The sequence below is a fragment of the Eulemur rufifrons genome, chromosome 19, assembly GCF_041146395.1.
Source record: "Eulemur rufifrons isolate Redbay chromosome 19, OSU_ERuf_1, whole genome shotgun sequence".
NCBI classification, from domain to species: domain Eukaryota; kingdom Metazoa; phylum Chordata; class Mammalia; order Primates; family Lemuridae; genus Eulemur; species Eulemur rufifrons.
The window spans coordinates 16887628-16905733 of record NC_091001.1 but is presented as its reverse complement, the minus strand read 5'-3'; positions in this window follow the sequence as shown (position 1 = coordinate 16905733).

Below are 18106 nucleotides of genomic sequence, written 5' to 3'. Positions count from 1 at the left end.
GGGTGGGACAATGTTGAAGATGAAGCCTGCCATGGGAGACCATCCACATCAATTTTGAAGGAAAAAATTAATGTAATTTTCACCCTAATTGAAGAGAAATGGTGATTAACACCAAAAAAATAGCCAATGCATAGACCTCTCAATTAGTTCAGCTTACAAAATTCTGACTGAAAAATTGAAGTTGAGCAAACTTCCACTTGATGGTTACCAAAACTGGTGTGTCTAGATCAGCTGCAGACAAAAGCAGAGGTTTCAATGGAAATTTTAAACAAGTGTGATGAGCCTGAAGCATTTCTTTGAGAAATTGTAACAGGAGAGGAAACACAGCTTTACCAGTATGATTCCCTAAGACAAAGCACAACCAAAGCAGTGGCTACCATGAGGTGGAAGTGTCCACTCAACGCAAAATCGACTGGCCAAGAACAAAGGTCATGGCAACAGTTTCTTGGGATGTTCAAGGCATTTTGCTTGCTGACTTTATGAAGGGCCAAAGAATGACAATACCTGGTAATTATGAGGTTGTTGTGGAAAAGTAAGACAAAGTTTTAGGAGGAAAACCCCCTGGGAAAGCCTCAGTAGTGAGTCCTTCTCCATCCATCACACAATGGTTCTGCTCATTCCTCTCATCAAACAAGAGCAATTTTGTGACAATTTTGATAGGAAATCAATAGACCTTCACCTTGAAGTCTTTTTTTTTTTTTTTTTTGAAACAGAGTCTCACTCTGTTGCCAGGGCTAGAGTGAGTGCTGTGGCGACAGCCTAGCTCACAGCAACCTCAAACTCCTGGGCTCAAGCAATCCTTCTGCCTCAGCCTCCCGAGTAGCTGGGACTACAGGCATGTGCCACCATGCCCGGCTAATTTTTTCCATATATTTTTAGTCATCCATATAATTTCTTTCTATTTTTAGTAGAGACGGGGACTCGCTCTTGCTCAGGCTGGTCTCGAACTCCTGAGCTCAAAGGATCCGCCCGCCTCGGCCTCCCAAGTGGTAGGATTACAGGCGTGAGCCACCGCGCCTGGCCCCACCTTGAAGTCTTGATTTGGCTCCTCTGACTTCTTTTTGTTTCTTAATCTTAAAAAAATCTTTAAATGGCACCCATTTTCCTTTGTCAATCATGTGACAAGAAAAACTTCTTTGTCCTGGTTAAATTCCAAGATCTTCAGTTCTTTAGGAGTAGACTAAATGGTGGCATCATTGCTTACAAATGTGTCTTGAACTTAATGGAGCTTATGTTGAGAAATAAAGTTTGTATTTCTTATTTCTATTAATATGTTTTTGTTACATTTCCCACACACTTTTTGAAATTCCCTTGTAGAAATTGCATTGACATTTTATAGAAGAAGTAGTAGCAAATATATGTTGATTTTGTTAATGTAAATTAGGTAACAAGTGGCCATAATGAAATTGAATATAAGACCTCTTATTCCAAATTTTATTCTCCTTTGAGTAAATAATTCATTCTGCTTGCTGGCAAGTGGCTCTCCTCACCTTGTGAGCATGTGGAAGGAGGAAATTCCCAGCCTGCATTGTAGCTGGATGAGGCCATGTGAATGAATGATCAGTGACATGTCCAAATGCTATTTAATTGATGATGTAAGAGCTCTCCTCTACATACAGTGCTGTGCCTGGCTAAATTTAAGATAATATATGTCCTTGAATGATTATTAGAGACATTAGCTGTTTGAGGGGCCTAGAAGCCAACCCATAGTAGACATGTAGCATTTAGAAGACATAAAACTTTGTTGTTCAAGCCACTGAGATTTGGAGTGGTTTATGTCTTTAGCAGAATATTGACACCTATTTTAACAACTATCTCCTAGGTTTTCTATAAATCAGACTTATACTTTCTATATTTTTTAATTTAATTAAAACTCTTAATTTCCATTTAAACCATGACTTTATATTTTATAGGATGATGGCAGCAAATACAATTTTAATCAGAAACAATGTAAAATTACCTTTTCTATTTCAGGAAGAAAAAGACTTTTTAGCAGGAAGGGAAGATGTACCTCTGTCTCTATATCTATCTGTATCTATCTATCTATGTGTGAAAACTCATAATTTTTAACCCTGAAGGTATGTGAAACAGCTCAGTGGTTTTCAAATGGAAACTACTCTTAAATACCATTTCAAAGTATAATTATTTTAAATGTTAATATTCATATATATACACACACACACATATATATATACATATATATATATACATACATATCCCCTGTAAAATGAATGGTATTGAGCACATTCTCTCTTCTTGCTGGCCTGGAGGCAAGCTTTTTAAAAGGCATATAGCTCAGCCACCAGAGGGACTGTAGAACTGATGAAATCAATTAACACCCTTTAGTTTCAAAGAGACAAAATAACTGAAGAATTTTATTATCAGCTATAACTGTTATAATGCTTATATTTTTCCTTTTCAGTTTTGAAACACTGGCGATATCTGAAGATTAACCACTATGGCTTCTTCAGTGACGAAGTGGGTGAGAATAACACTAGTCAGTGTGTTTGAAAAGAGGAGTACGTCTGGACTGAAGAGCCAGCAGAAGAGCCATGCAGTACATAACAGAGGTTTGGGAACGTGTGTGCTGCAAGGATTAGCCTAACTGAGCAAATTCAGTGTTAGATACAATGTATAGAAATACTCAGTGAACTGAAAAACTTCATTCCTTGTGTATGACATCTTTGAAACAAAAAATACAAAATTGCATACCAGGTGTTATAATGACAAATGAAGCAGTCAGAGAGACTCACCATGGGCCCTGACCAAATCAAAAAGCACAAAAGGCATTTTACAGATGCCGAAATTATGAAGAAATAAAGCAGACACTTTTATCCTGTTCACTAAAAATAGTGACAACAAGTAAAGTTTCCAAAGGATCCTATATTTCTCCTTTGTGTCTCAGTGTGTCCAGTGACCAGAAATACGGAAGACAGAACAAATACCTAGAGTTTATGTCTCTCCAGAGCAAGCATTTATTTTGAATTTTCAAAAAAAATTGATTCAAGTGAGACATTTTTACATTATTTGCTAAAACTTTAGCCACAACCTCTATTCTATCTAGGAAAGAATTCTTGATGCCATTGCCTGATCTAAGAAATGACATTAATATTCTTAGGCACATCCTCTGAGTTTCATGTTCAACTATTGTGATTTTTTGTCTTTCCAGACTGATGGAGAAAACTTCACAACCTTATAATTTCTCTCAACTCAATCAGTCCATATATTAATATATGTCCTTAGTAACACTACTTTCCAACTAATAGTTTACATTTGATTGCATACAACCAAAATTAACTCTGACTGCAATAGAATAGCAGCAGCAATAAAACAAAACAGATTTATTATAGGCATACCATAGCAACTCGTGGAAACTAAGGATAGAAATAAATGCCAGAACTGTACTATAAAAGAGATGGAGAACTACCAAAAACCTAGGAGTAGATCTCTTGGCCTTCCATTTTCTCTGGTTTACTGTTCCCTCTTATACTGGCCATCTTTTTCTGTTTCTCAGTTCATGTGACTACACAAAACCATCAACTCCAATTGCATGTATGTTCTACTCCAGTCACCAAGAGGAAAACTAGTATCTGCTTCTCATTAACATTTCTTAACTTTCCAGGGAAGATCACTAATTTGCCCACTGCTATGGTTGGGATATTTGACCCCTTCAAACCTCCTGTTGAAATTTGATCCCAATGTTAGAAGTGAGGCAGGCCTAATGGGAGGTTTTGGGATCATGGGGGTAGATCCCCACTGAGTGGCTGTGCTAGCTTCAAGGTAAGGAGTGAGCTCTCACTCTATTAGTTTCCAAGAGAGCTGGTTGTACAAAAGAGCCTGGCACCTCCCCCACCTCCATCCTTGCCATGTGATCTCTGTACATGCCAGCCCTGCTTCACCTTCTGCCATGAGTGGAAACAGCCTGAAGTCCTCATCAGAAGCAGATGCTCTTGCCATGCTTCTTGCACAGCCGGCAGAACTGTGGGCCAAATAAACCTCTTCTCTTTATAAATTACCCAGCCTCAGATATTGCGTTATAGAACCACAAATGGACTTCGACACCCACCTTGAGCCAGACTGTCCCAGAGTAGTCACATTTTGCTAATGATGGGTTCCATGACAACTACGTGAGGAGGGGGGTTAAAGTTTCTAGAACACTGGTGGTTCTGGAAGAGAAGATAACAAATGCCTGGGACAGCTGTAATATCACTTAGAATTCAACACTTGCAGGAATCTCAGAATCTTATTGACCCCGCTAGTCTCCGAGAGGACCTTCTTTATCCATTATATTCTCTGGCTACATCTGAGGAAAACAGAAGAGAATGTGCCTTCCTTAAGGGCTGAGCAGCTCTTTAATCATCCTTCCTGCCTGTGAAATGTTGGAAGGCCAAGAATGTTATGGGTCGAGTCGTGTCCCTTCAAAAATTCATATGTTGAAGTCATAATTTCCAGTACTTTCATATGTGGCTTTATTTGGAAAGACATTGTTGAGGATGAAATAAGGTAAGACATGGTCATTCTGGAGTAGGATGTGCCATTAATCCAATATGACTGGTGTCCATATAAAAGAGGGAAATTTAGACACAGTCACACATAGTGAGAAGATGATATGAAGACACAGGAAGAAGATGGCCATCTAGCAAGCAAATGGGAGGGGCCTGGAACAAATCATTCTCTCACAACCCTGAGAAGGAACCAACCTTCCAACACCTTGATCTTGAGCTTGTACTCTTCAAAGGTATAATAACACTAAATTTCTGTTTTTTAAGTCACTGATTTTGTTGTACTTTGTTACTCTAATCATAGCAAACTAATATGAACGGTTACTTTTAATTTCACATTGTTGCTGTTTCTTTTGGTCTGAGTTGATGTTACTTTGGGTGGTTACATTCTGGCTAAAACAGAGTTGGCTTATTATCAACTTGGTTTCAACCAACTGCATGTAATTATCTCCACATTCAAAGTTCTTTCTTTCTTTTTTTTTTTTTTTCCTTCTATATTTTGCTGATCTCTTTCATCCATGATGCTCTCTCTGGAATTTAACCGCAAGGTGCTGTGAGTCTATCAGTCTTACATGAAAAGTCATATCCTCAGTGTCTTTTCTATGAGCCATTTTTTCCACTTGAAAGTATTTACTACATATCATCTGACTCCATTTCTTGCCAGGAGGTTTAATTTTAATCAGTCTTTGTGACTCCAAGCATTTCTCAAGTTTTTCTTTTATGGCTTCTGGTTGAAAAAAATTAGCCTCTTCCTATTCAAGAAGAACCAAATTTCTTGACTCCCTTTTTTCTCCTGTTAATCATATTTGTGAATGGGCATATTCTTTTCTGAGAGTATCTCTGTATTAGACTACTTTGTAAAATGCAGATAATAGTAAAAACATGCTATTAACATTTTTCCCCGATTTTTACCTGTAAAACAAGAAGCTCATTATATGCTCTCTGTCTCTCTCTCTCAGGTTATTGTGGATTAATATTTTGACAAATATTTACATTATCACCAATGATCATCCTTCCAGCCTCCGATAACTAGCCTGCCACCTCACTGTAAAAACAGTACTACATGTTTGAGATTAGGTATTACTTTAATGCCCCAGTTCCTCTAACAATTTATATACCAGACAGGCTATGTTATGCTGCAGTAGCAGCTTGAAAAGCAAAATGGCTTGTAGCAAGAAAAGTATATTTGTTTCTTTTCCTACAGAGTATGTCCAAAAATGGGAAGTAAGGTGATAGTCATACGTATTGTCCATGCACTGAGACCTGGGCAAATGGAGTAGAAAAATAAGAAATGATTCCGTCATATTACAAAAAAAGAGAGACAGAAAGATTTTATTGGTCTCATGCAACAGTCAAATGCTTTGCCTGGAAGTGAGACATATTACCTGTGTTCAAAATTCATTGACCAGAAGAGGTCATGACCTCAAACAACTACAGAATGAATAACTGAGGCTTAGAGGACATATAAACCTTAGAAAGAAACAGAATCAGTATTTGAAGCATTATTTCTGCTTCCAAATTCTTTATTGCTTATTCTCATTGTAAGGCCGGTGGCGGGCACCCCTCCCCTCCCTAATGGAAAAAGAAGCCCATGAGACCTGCCAAGGACAATGCCTGCAAGGCCCAGCTAAGTTAAAGGACGACCACACCTGGATGGTTACCCGGATAAGAGTCTCGGTTCCTGGAGTCCACACACACCACCGGCCCCTCCTATTTCTCAATACCTGCCCTAAAACTGCAAGTTGACAATTTCTTGCTCTCCCCACCATAAATCTTCCTGCCAAACAAACCCTTACCCCTATCCCTTAAAACATATATAAACCCACTCAGACTTCTGGGCGATGCGACTTTTCAGGTCTCTGTCTCTCTCTCTCTCCCAGGACCCGAAAATCTCGGCCGGGTCTCTCTCTTGAGACTCGTTATCCTCACCCAGGAGCACCCCAATAAAGCTTCTTTACTCATCCCTTCCAACTCTGCTCGTCTTTCTTTCTCTGGCGCTGGCCAAATCCAAAAAACCTTACACTCATCACACCAATTTTTCTCTTATATTGTACCATCCTGAGATATTCTCAAAAAAACAAACAACAGAAAACAAACGTAAAAACAAACAAACAAAAAAACAACAAAGAAAGAAGGATCAACTTACAAGGCAAAAGAATGAAACTTAACAGAATATATCAGTACTATAGAGACTGGGATCAAAAGTGCATCCAAAAAAAAAAAAAAAATTGAAATCCTACTATGTGCCTGATACTTTGCTAATTTATTTCAGTAGTCATAATTAATCCTCATGTAAAAATGCACAGAAAAATACCTATGCACAAGTAGCTATGCAGTTTAATTTCTCTGAAATATATTCTTTTTCTTTTAGATATAGTGGTGATTGAAGAAAGGGTCCACTATAACTCATTTATGTAGGTGGATGAAATAATGGAACAGATCATGCAAGTCTGTGGCTCACATAACTCACAGCTTGGGGCCAGTCTAGACACATCATTGCCTCCCATGATCCCAAGCATGTAAGGTGACCCTGACTCCATCCATGAGAAGTGCTTCAGCAGAAAGTTCTTGGCCTAAGGGTCCTAAGCATGATAAATGCATTCTCTCCAGATACAGATTTCCTCTCCCTCTCCAACTTGCTTAGTGAGCTGAAGTGTCCTTGATGAGGGTGTTAATAGGCCTCTTTAGCCTGAAGGCAATTTTGCTTTTCATAGTCAATAGACTCTAAAGATTTTGAAAAGAAAGCATAGCCTGAAACTGTTTTAAATGTATACCAACTTTTCTTGGTCTCAGAGCAGCCTTTACTTGGGAATAAATTGTGTTTTTCATTATATATTTTCACACCACTCCCTTCTGCTAGCAATTTATTTATTTATTTATTTGTTTTTCTTATTGTCCCTTTCTCTTCCATTTTCACAATTCTCTTATGTTAAAATACCTTCCTGGATCTTCTCTACCTTCTGGTAATGGTTTTTCACTTTTTTTTCCTTTTTGCCACGGACCTCCTTCAGTGTACTATGGTTTGTCCTGATTGCCCGATTTCCCTTAATGCTACACCGTCTGTCGTTTAATTCCTCAAATTCTGTCTTTTGACCTCATGATTACCTTGAAAAGATTTTAGTGATTTCATTCACTCATCTATTCTTCGAATACTTATTGAACACTTTGCTCTGTTATAAGCAAGGGATACATAGTGGTAAGTCTAACAAATACAGAATAAGACCCTATGCTAGCTTACATATGTAAATAAATATAAATAAAATGTTAATATGTAAATAGAAATTGCAGTTAGTTCTACAAATTAGGGATCAACTGACTTACGCCTATAGGCTAAATCTAGCCTGTTTTCGTAAATAAAGTTTTATTATGTTGTTCCTCAACTGGGGACGGTTTTGCCTCTCAGGAGACATTGGTGATAGCTGGATACATTTTTTATTTTCACAATTTTGGGTTGTAAATGGCAACTGGTGGGTATACTAGGCACGCTGGTCAACTTCCTATGACTCACAGGATCATCCTCCACAGCAAAGAGTTATCTAGCCTAAAATGTTAGTAGAGTAATGCAGAAGTTGACTATGCCCATTTATATACAACCATGTTCATTCATTTGCCTGTTTTCTATGTCTGCACTTCTGCTATCATGGCAGATTTGAGTAGCTGTGACAGAGACTTATGGCCTCTAGAGACTGCCCTGTTTATTCTCTGGCCCTTTATAGGAAATATGCATTGGCAGCTGATAAAAACTAAAATTAAAAGGAACAATGAAATGTTGTAACAGAAGGGCGAGACTAAGATGGAAGTGTAATTATCAACAAATGTGTCTGTAGTTAAATATAAATTAAATAAAGACTTGAAAAATTAGTATACATTGACTAGGGCCACAGAGAAGGGAAGAATGTTCCAGCATTGGGAAAACATTGTGTGACAGACTTGAAGCAGGAAAGAACACGACTATTCCGTCAGCTGGATTTGGCGGCAGGGTGGTGGGAGAAGAGTATGTGTGAGAAGAGACTAGAAGAGCAAGAAGAGTGAGGTCATGCAAACTGTACTGAAAAATTTGGATACTTTAAGTGGTCATAAGAAGCCTTTTTTAAAACCATGACATTGTATACAATGGACTTATACTTTAAAAATATCAGACTGATAGCTGTATAAATATCTTAGTAAGGAAAGATGGGTATAATTATATATTCAGGGTAGGGAGCAATAATGTATTCTGCAAATAGCAAGGATCCTTGGGTGGTTGAAATAACAAGGGGTTGGCTGGAAAAGTACAAGAAAGGAGGGCTGTGGTAGGACTATGAAGCATCTTAACTTCTGTGCTAAAGTTTATCCTGTAGACATTAAGGAATTGGTTTTGAAGAGCTAGAATATGCCATGAGTGTAACACATTGAGGATGTATAGATGTATTTATTTATTAATGACAATAAGCAGAAGACATTAGTGCATAGAGAAACTGGAGATAGTTAATGGAGAAGCCCACATTAAAAAAAAAAAAAAAAAAGCCTCGGGATTCTGATAAGTTCAGCAGGCATGAAAAGGAATGAAAAGGCTAGAGAGACATGGAAGTAGAACTAGCAGAATTGGGCGACTGACTGTATTCATGCTTACTGTGGGTGATGGTATGACAAGGGCATGAAGGACAGGGACAAGACTGTAAGATGAGTGGGCCCAGAGCACAGATTTTAATGCTGTGCCAAAAAGTCCTCTGAAGCATTAGTCCCTTTAATCTCATTGTTCAGCCATTCCCAGAATGTCGCGTTTAATCCCATAGGCCAAGTATCCTGCCAGGTTCAAATCAGGCTAGTTGCGCTGGCTCTGGGAGGTTGGGGGGAGGTTTCACAATGATTCAGTAGCCAATTAAATGCTCTCAAATTTATAGTTTATTTTGAGACTTTCACATACCAACAGCCATGCAAACATATTTCTCACACACACACACACACACACACACACACACACACACGCAGGCAGTAATGGGAGAAGGGAAGACCAGCACACTGATATGAACTGGGCAGGTTGGATTTCTTTCCAAACACTGACCAGACATGCTGTTGTGAACCTGCAATGAGGGGAATTTGAGCCCTTTTATTTCATTTCCTGATCTACATGAACTTGCTCTGTTTGCTGTGCAGAGAAAGGACCCAATTTAGTTTGTACATTCTATATATGAGGACTGCTTCCTCATTTAAATTGTCTTATCTATACCTCTGAACTTCCTATGGATTCTAAATGCAAAGCTTAGTTGGCATTGAGAAGACATTATCTTTTTACTTTCACCCCTTCCCTGCCCTCATTAGAAAACTTTCCAACTTTGACCATTTCTAATAATCATTAGATGTTTTGCCCAAAAACACTCTTTGCACTTCGCTCATCTCTGTATTAACTAGATGCATCCTTTGGAGGTGATAGCCAAATACTTCTTTATTTGAAAGTTCAGGAAGATTTAAACTTAACAAATTTTACAAAGCAAGAAAGGAAAAATAAACTTTTAATCTCATAAAAATAAAATGCATCAATCTTTAGGTAAGATTCTTGAAATCTTCAAGGAGATAGTAGAAATATCCTGCCTTGGAACCACAATGAGAATCCTTAGGTAATCAATTTGCAAATGACTCTTCCAGAATGGGAAATTTACAAGCAATCTATTTACCATTACTGACTACTTCTTTTTCTTCGCTAAAGATAAATTTTCTGGTCTTAGTATGAGAAGAACTCTAATCTTCTTGGCTTAATAAATACTTTGGTTGTCAGAAAATCCCTGCCTCATTAGCAGACTAAAATTTCCCTGTGCCAAGAATTCCCCAAGTCTCACTGGCTGAATAAAATACTCTAACTTAAAACATTTTTCTTCAATTTTAAAAATTTGCTGTGACTGTACAAAGGTTTGCAAGCCTTAGTGTCTCTCCTGGATGCCCAAGACTTCATGGTAATAGTTCTGGAAATAACCAAGACTAAAGTGATGGTAGGTCAGAGGCTGCAAGGCAGAGATGGGAGGTGCCCCATTTCTGGGGGAATGAGAAACTAGGGGTCTTGACACCCTTGTGCTATGGAGATCACTTGGAAAGTCTAAAATGCACTAAGACTACTTTGGCCTAGATTTGCTTTCCTAGAGACTTTTTTTCCTTCTCCTCTTCATTCTCTCTCTCTTTCTCTGTCTCACAAACACACACACACACACACACACACACAGACACACACAGTATTATAGTCTTCTTTATAAAGAAGTAGTATTTTATAAAGTAGTACTTGGTTTCATTTCCTCTTTGTGGAGTTATCATACATACTTCTTTTTCTTTTCTTTTTTAAAAATGAATTCATGGTCATTGGAAGGACTTTTAAGAAATAAAAGTAAGCCTAAAAGTGATTGGAAAATCATATAAAACATTATCCACTTAGGTAATCTTGTGTATATACTGCTATATTTTGTCTCTGTTTCTCTCATTCTTTATCTCTCTCTCTCTCTTTCTCTCTCCTTTTGTCAAATTGATTTTGTTCACTTTTTAATTTTATTATAAATGAACATAAAATCATACTATAAAGATTAATTTCTATTTTTTTAATTTGAAAGTATAATGAAATACTCTTTTAGTGATATCATGGTACATTTTCCATGGTGGCATAGTAAATAATTTTTTTAATTATTGAGATATAATCCACATAATATAAAATTCATCTGTTTAAAGTGCACAATTTAGAGGTTTTCAGTATGTTTACTGCATTGTGCAACCAACATCACTATCTAATTCCAGATCATTTCCATCACTCTCAAAGAGACCCTGTACCTACTAACAGCCAGTCACAATTCCCTGCCCCCATCCACTGGCAACCTACTCTACTTTTTGTCTCTAGTACATCAGTGATGCAAATAATTATATAAACAAATTTTGGAAATAATTTCAAAAGGTAGAAACATCTGACAAAACTTTTGGAAAACACAAAGTTGAATTGCAATAAAGAGGAGTTTACATAATTGGCAAAAAATATCTTTGCTTAATTGCATATTAGAGATTATCAACACAATGGGGATCCAAAAATAAGATTGATCACTATTGTCTGGGGCAGTCAAGGAGGGATTTTTGAAAGAGATAGGACTTTAACGGGGCCTTGAGGGATGCATGGCTTTAAAATAAAGAAATGATTTAAGTGAATATTCTAAACCAGAAGCGATAGAGCAGAGCCTTTGCCATCCAGGAGGCTGCAGACTGGCTGCATTCAAATATTTAGTGCAGCACTTGCTGAGGCAAGTTCCTTTACTTTGCTAAGCTTCAGTTCCCCATTTTGTAAAACGATTATAATAGTGCCTACTGCACACAGTGACAATGAAATGAACTTAGCAAGAATTCTGACATTTAAGAAGTACTCGCGAAGCTATTATTATATTTATAATGAATCATGGGTGGTGGAAGAGCATGTTCCTGAGTTATGTAATGGCGTAAGGTTGACAGAGCTCAGGACAGTGTGGAGAAGGCCCTATGACCCGACACAAAGTTGTCCTGAGAGGAATGGCTGTCTCAGTGATCACTGACATATGGGAGTCCTGGTGTTATTTTGAGGACTTTTCTTTGATCTTAATTTTAACACAGATATAGAATAGGAAACTCTGGGTCTTGTATTTGGAGGCAATTGTACATATGTAGTGATGACAGCTTGGTGAATGGAGTTCATGCTTTGTCAAAAACACCATGTAAACTTACTTAGTAGTAATAATTGGATTATCTCTTAGGTACATTCTGATGTCATATTATTATAATTACTAATAGGTAATATTTATCAATCGCCTTTCATTATAGGTATCCTTTTAAGTGGATTTCCACATTTAAACATCACAACAACCCTTTAAGGCAGGAATTATTATTAATCTCCATAGTATAGATGAGAAATGTATGGACTAAAGAGATTAATACATTGTCCAAAGACAAATAGTCTTCAGGCAGATGAAATGGGCAGTAGCCAATAATGTTGGCTAGCATTGTGACTCCAGAGGCTGAACAACAATATAGCATTAATATGAGTTTATGTCATCAATCATTCATGGGTACTAAGAATATTTTCATGATACTCTCTCAAAGAGGGAAAACTTTAATGTGCTGGAGAACATATTTTTAATAACAAATGTAAAGGCTACTCTGAGTGCTCTTAAGTATCCACAAACAACTATTCTGTGTATAATATATATGTATTAAGCACAAGAGAATGAGCAGCATTCTCCTTTCTATCCATCATTTTTTTTAATTCTGATTTCAGCATATTGTGGGGGTACAAAAGTTTAGGTTACATATATTGCCCTTGCCCCCCACTGCAATCCTTATTAAATTACGAACATCATTTTTTTTTTGCTCACAAATATAAATGTAATGAAACTGTGCTTCTTTTAAAACAGGTGCAAGTAAATTGCATAGTCCATATTCTATGAACCTGGTTCATTCTCCCACCGTTATTTTTTCCACTTTCCCTAACCTTGACCACAATAGCTCTCCCTTTAAAGATTAGGGATTTCTGTTATAATTGTGTATAGTTCTACATTAGAATCAATAATACATAGACTCACAAATATAAATAACTGAATTAGAGAGATCGTTGGCTTCAGGAAACTTTCATTTAGATTTCTACTTAGCCAGACACTAGCTTGGGAACATACGACTTACCATATTTGAGTCCACTGCTGTATGTATGTTAGGCACGGGAGGGAAAAAAAAGAACACATTTTGGGTCCCTTTGTCTCAGTTTCAGAGTCTACAAACGGGAGCAAATAGTATTGAAGTTAAAGGGCTTTTATTAATATGTGAGATGAGGTATGTGGAAGCACATTGCAAGTAACTATTATAAATTGTGTCATAATTTTTTTATGAATAAGTATTTGCTAAATACCTTCCGAACTGAAGGAATGACTTTACCAAGTAGAAAAATGAATAAAGGGTACAAATCTCTAAGCATAGCTCAGGAACAGACCAGATTGCTTAAAGAATATCTACTGCTGCTAGATCATAATCTTCTTCACTATTCTATTTGCAAAGCCAGGCACATGGGAGCTACTCATTGACTGTTTGGTAAATAAATATATATGGTCTTTGGGATTATTGGGAAAGTGTTTGTGAAGAGGAAATTGTCTGGTGTTTGAAGCATGAGTAGAATCTGGAAAAAGAAGAGAGAGGAAAGGAAAGTATAATGTTACAGAAGCAGAGATGCACCTCTTTGTTTGATTTGCTGGAATATAAGATTGGTGGAAGATAAGCCCCCAAGATTAAAAGGGACAGATTACAAAAGACCTTGAATGACAGCTTAATGACAAACATCTTTATCCAGAAACTGATGGTAGCTATTACCAACATTTACTATGTGCAACCCACTATTCTAAGCGTTACACATGTATTAACCTCATTTAACCCTGGCAACCACTCTAAAATATAGCTATTATTGTGGTTCCATGTTTTAACTAAAGAAAGCGAGATGCATGGAACCTAAGTAGCTTGGCCAGGACAACGAAGCTAGTCAGTGGTGGAATCGTATTTGAATTAGGAAATGTGGCTCCAGATCCACTCTCTTTACAACCACATTCATTGCTCTGTAGAACAGGCAGCTATTTAACTCTAAGTATAGTTGATCATAGAGTCTTGTTTCACTTACCTTTTCCTAAATAACAAACCACCCCAAAGCTTAGTGGCTTACACAAAAACACTTCTTATTTCTCATAACTGAGTGGTGGACCAATCACTTCCCTATCCAGCGATGTTGGCTGTGGCACTGGAATTAACAGAAGTTCCGTAATAATCTCACTCACAGTCATAGCTGGCTGCTGGCTGGAATCTTTGGTGGGTCTGTTAGCCTAGGGCCTTCTTAGCCTGCCCAGGTGGTTATTTAGGCCTCACAGCATGACATTTGGATACCAAGGAGTATTACTAAGAAAAAGGAAGAGAACGTTGCCAGATCTCTGAAGACCTGGATTCAGAAGTCCCAGAACAACATTTCTGCCTGCTTCTATTGGTCACCATGGCAGTCACAATGCCATTATAGACTCAAGGAGAGAGTAAATAAACGTCATCTTTCAATAGAGAAATGGCATGTACCTATAGGGAAGTAAAAAAAAAAAATGAAAGTAGCCCTCTTTGGAAGTCATTTACTTCATATCCAGGTTAAGCTATAAGAAAAATAAAGATATTCAATGGGCCCTGAATCATCAGAATTCCTGATTATCACATATTGAAGAGGAAAGAACTACTGTGAAGCTTAAGCAGCACTGACTAGTCTGTCTTTCATGAATGGCTGCAGCTAGCATTGTAGAGCATGGCAAAGGCTGTTATTTGAACAACTGATTATGATTTCTCATGAAATAGAATATATATAAAATGGCCCAATAAAAATGACATGATTATTATAGTGGTTCAAAAAAGTATTTCTAAACAATTTTTATTCTTTGCCGCTTTGTCTTTGCCATCAAAAGGTCTGTGATGCTGTTGTATTAATGCCTTTGACAGTGGATTGTAGTAGAATTAAATGCTAGTGGAAAACAAAGTTCTCTTAATGGCTCTGAATAATCTAAATGTAGAAATTATTCTAGTTCAATGGAGGGTAAAATTATAGGATGTTGAATTCTTTCCAACAAGATGAATTGGGAAGATAAGATATGGAGATTAAGTGCAGACTACTGTACAGCCTTGTACTGTAACACCAGGAAGAAAATTATGCATGGAGGGTGGGAAAGATAGAAAGAAGGCTTGAACACTGAAAAGGGAATTCCAGTTCGTTAACTATAGGGCTGTCATGGAGTGCACAGATTTTGTGACAGTATAGTAAAGATAAATAGATATAAAGACTCCTCCTGTTCAGTGATAAAATTCCTGTTGAAAAAATTTTTGCAACTGTGAATGAATGGCCATTGTTGAATAAAGCTGAAATGATGGCATGTCAGCTCCCTTCATCTGCTGCAAATTTTTTTAGAGGAAAGTGGTAGACCTACTCTCTCTTGTTTTCTTAAAAGTACAATAGCTATTTCAAAATCATACAATGTTTTCTGTAGTAAATTTCCATATCTACTAAAGCATTATTATTTATTTGTATGTTACTTAGTAATAATCAGTATTTGACCTCAAAATCCATTTTTTACCGATCATTTACATGTTTCATGAAGTTTTATTGAATAGCTACCCAGTACCCCATACCATGCTAGGTACTGGTTATGCAAAAGTGAATTAAATATGTTCTGGGTCCTCAACAAGTTCTGCTCTATCTAGTGGAAGATATAAATATGCCAAACATATTATAACACTATCCCTTTAATAAAGTACTTGGGCCATGTGTGGGCCACTTTGAGACCACAGGATTGATGATGGTCTGGGTTAGATGCTCCAGGGAAGATTTCACAGAAGGAAATGAAATATGAAGTATAATATGAATGTTACTGAGAGGCATAATATGAGTATTACAGGGAGATGCCCAAACTTGTATAAAGGCAAACATGTATGTGTAGGAAACATGGATTTGAAATGATATTGAAGGTGGAAGGACATGGAGCAAGAATGCTGGACATGAAATTGAAAATATTGCCAGGAATCATATGATAAAGAGTCCAGAATGTCAAACTATAGTATTCATGATCTCATTGTAAATGATGCATAGTGCAGTAGACTAACATACGAGCAAGGTTAGGTTATGCTGCCACAAAAAAAATGACACTCTATTCTCAGTGCTTATAATCACAAATGTTATTTTTCCCCTTATAAAACACATCCAACTGAAGTCATTCACGATGCTGGTCCTTTGTTGTCTTCACTCTGGGACTCAGGCTCATGAATCAACATCTACCTGGATTAGTGTTAGTCATCATGGCAGCACCATTTCTTAACACTCTTATCCAAAAATGGCACAAGACCCATTTAGTCAGATTTAGTTGTCCAAAGCATGTTATGTGGTCATTACCTATTTCCCAAAGGAAAGGGCACCCGGGCAAGGGGAATGGCAATATTTGGTGAATAGTAATAGAATCTCTCACAGAGACACAAGGGTTATTTATATGTTGAAGAGAAAGATTAATATAATAAATCTTATCTATAATATCTCAAAATAATTTTGTAGTTCAGTAAGCAGGATTGGAAATTAAGAGTTTATTTCTGCGACCATGGTGAGAGAATCTGACACTACCCTTGCAGTAGGAAAAAATAAAAAGAAAATATATCTATTTGAAGAGGCAAATATTTAAAACCTCAGAAATTATTGAATACAGGGTTGAGGAGGATGAAGGAGAGAGCAAAATCTAAAATTCCTGCAATGAATCTGGTGCAGGCATCAAGATTGATGATGGAACCATCACTCATATAAGGGAGTTCACGCCTCCTGCTCTTGCTTCAGACATTAAATTGACATAGTTCTTGAACCAGTAACACCTCGAAGTTGATTGTTTAGCTTTAATTCTTGTGGGAAAATTATAATGTATATATTATATATTGTTAATGTATCATATCTGTTATTAAATTATTAAATATTTTCACACTTTCCCCAATATCTCATTTTTTTCTCAGGAATCAGGATTGAAAAATCAAGAATAACCCAGGAATTTTCAGAAAGAAATTTCCACATGAAAGCAAGAGCTACCACATGTTAAGTACCCAGTAATGTAATTTTTCTTTATTATTTTTCTTCATCTTGTCTTTCTTTTTATTCTCTACTGTCCTCTTCCTTTCTCCTCTTCCTTCTTTTTTCATTACATTCATTATCTGTCAGGATAATATGGTAAAGAGAATATTAGGAATCAGATAATACCTGGTTTCATATAATAGTTTTACTACCAAATAAATGTTACAAATAATACTAACATTGCAATGTTGTGAGCATTAAGCAAAATAATGGATATATGATAGATAATAACTTTGAACATGAATTTATTATCTGCTATAATCAGTAAGCCTGATTATATTTATAAAGTAATCCGTAAGCCTGTTCATTCCTTACATCTAGTAGGCCAAAAAGAACTAATGTCTATAAATTAAGGAAAATATGTGAGGTTGAAGTATTTTTGCTTGGTTTAGTTTGGCCATTTTTTAGATGTATTGAAAGTATGGAATTAGAGATTATCAGAGACCACAATTCCACAATACAGAAGTTCTTATGATTCAAGTAATTACAATAATTGCATAACGATTTCTTTTGAAGATATAAGCAAACTTCAAGGAACCAAGCTCTTATAAATTACTGAAAAAAAGTGCAGATACGTAAGTTACATCTCACATTCAAAATACATGCACCCAAACATTATATTATTTCTAATAGGGCAGTATTCTAAATGAAAATTGATGTTCAAGTGTTCAGAAAGATCGTTGTGAGGCTTGGCTGAGGTGCTCAATCTTTAAGAAAAAAATTAATCATTCTGACTAGAATCTCCTCAGGCAGAAATCTAGAACTGTACTTTATTTTCAACTACAAGGTTTGATACAAAATAAATGCTGTTTTCCCACATTTTTCCTAAGAATGTGGTATACTAGCACTCTGCTTTGTCCTGTGGCTTGATCATTCCAGGTAACAGAAGCTACATGACGTTTCCATTGTTTCAAATGGAATCGGGCATCATTAGCCTCAAAACATTTAATTAGGGCCTTTTTGAGCAAGATAT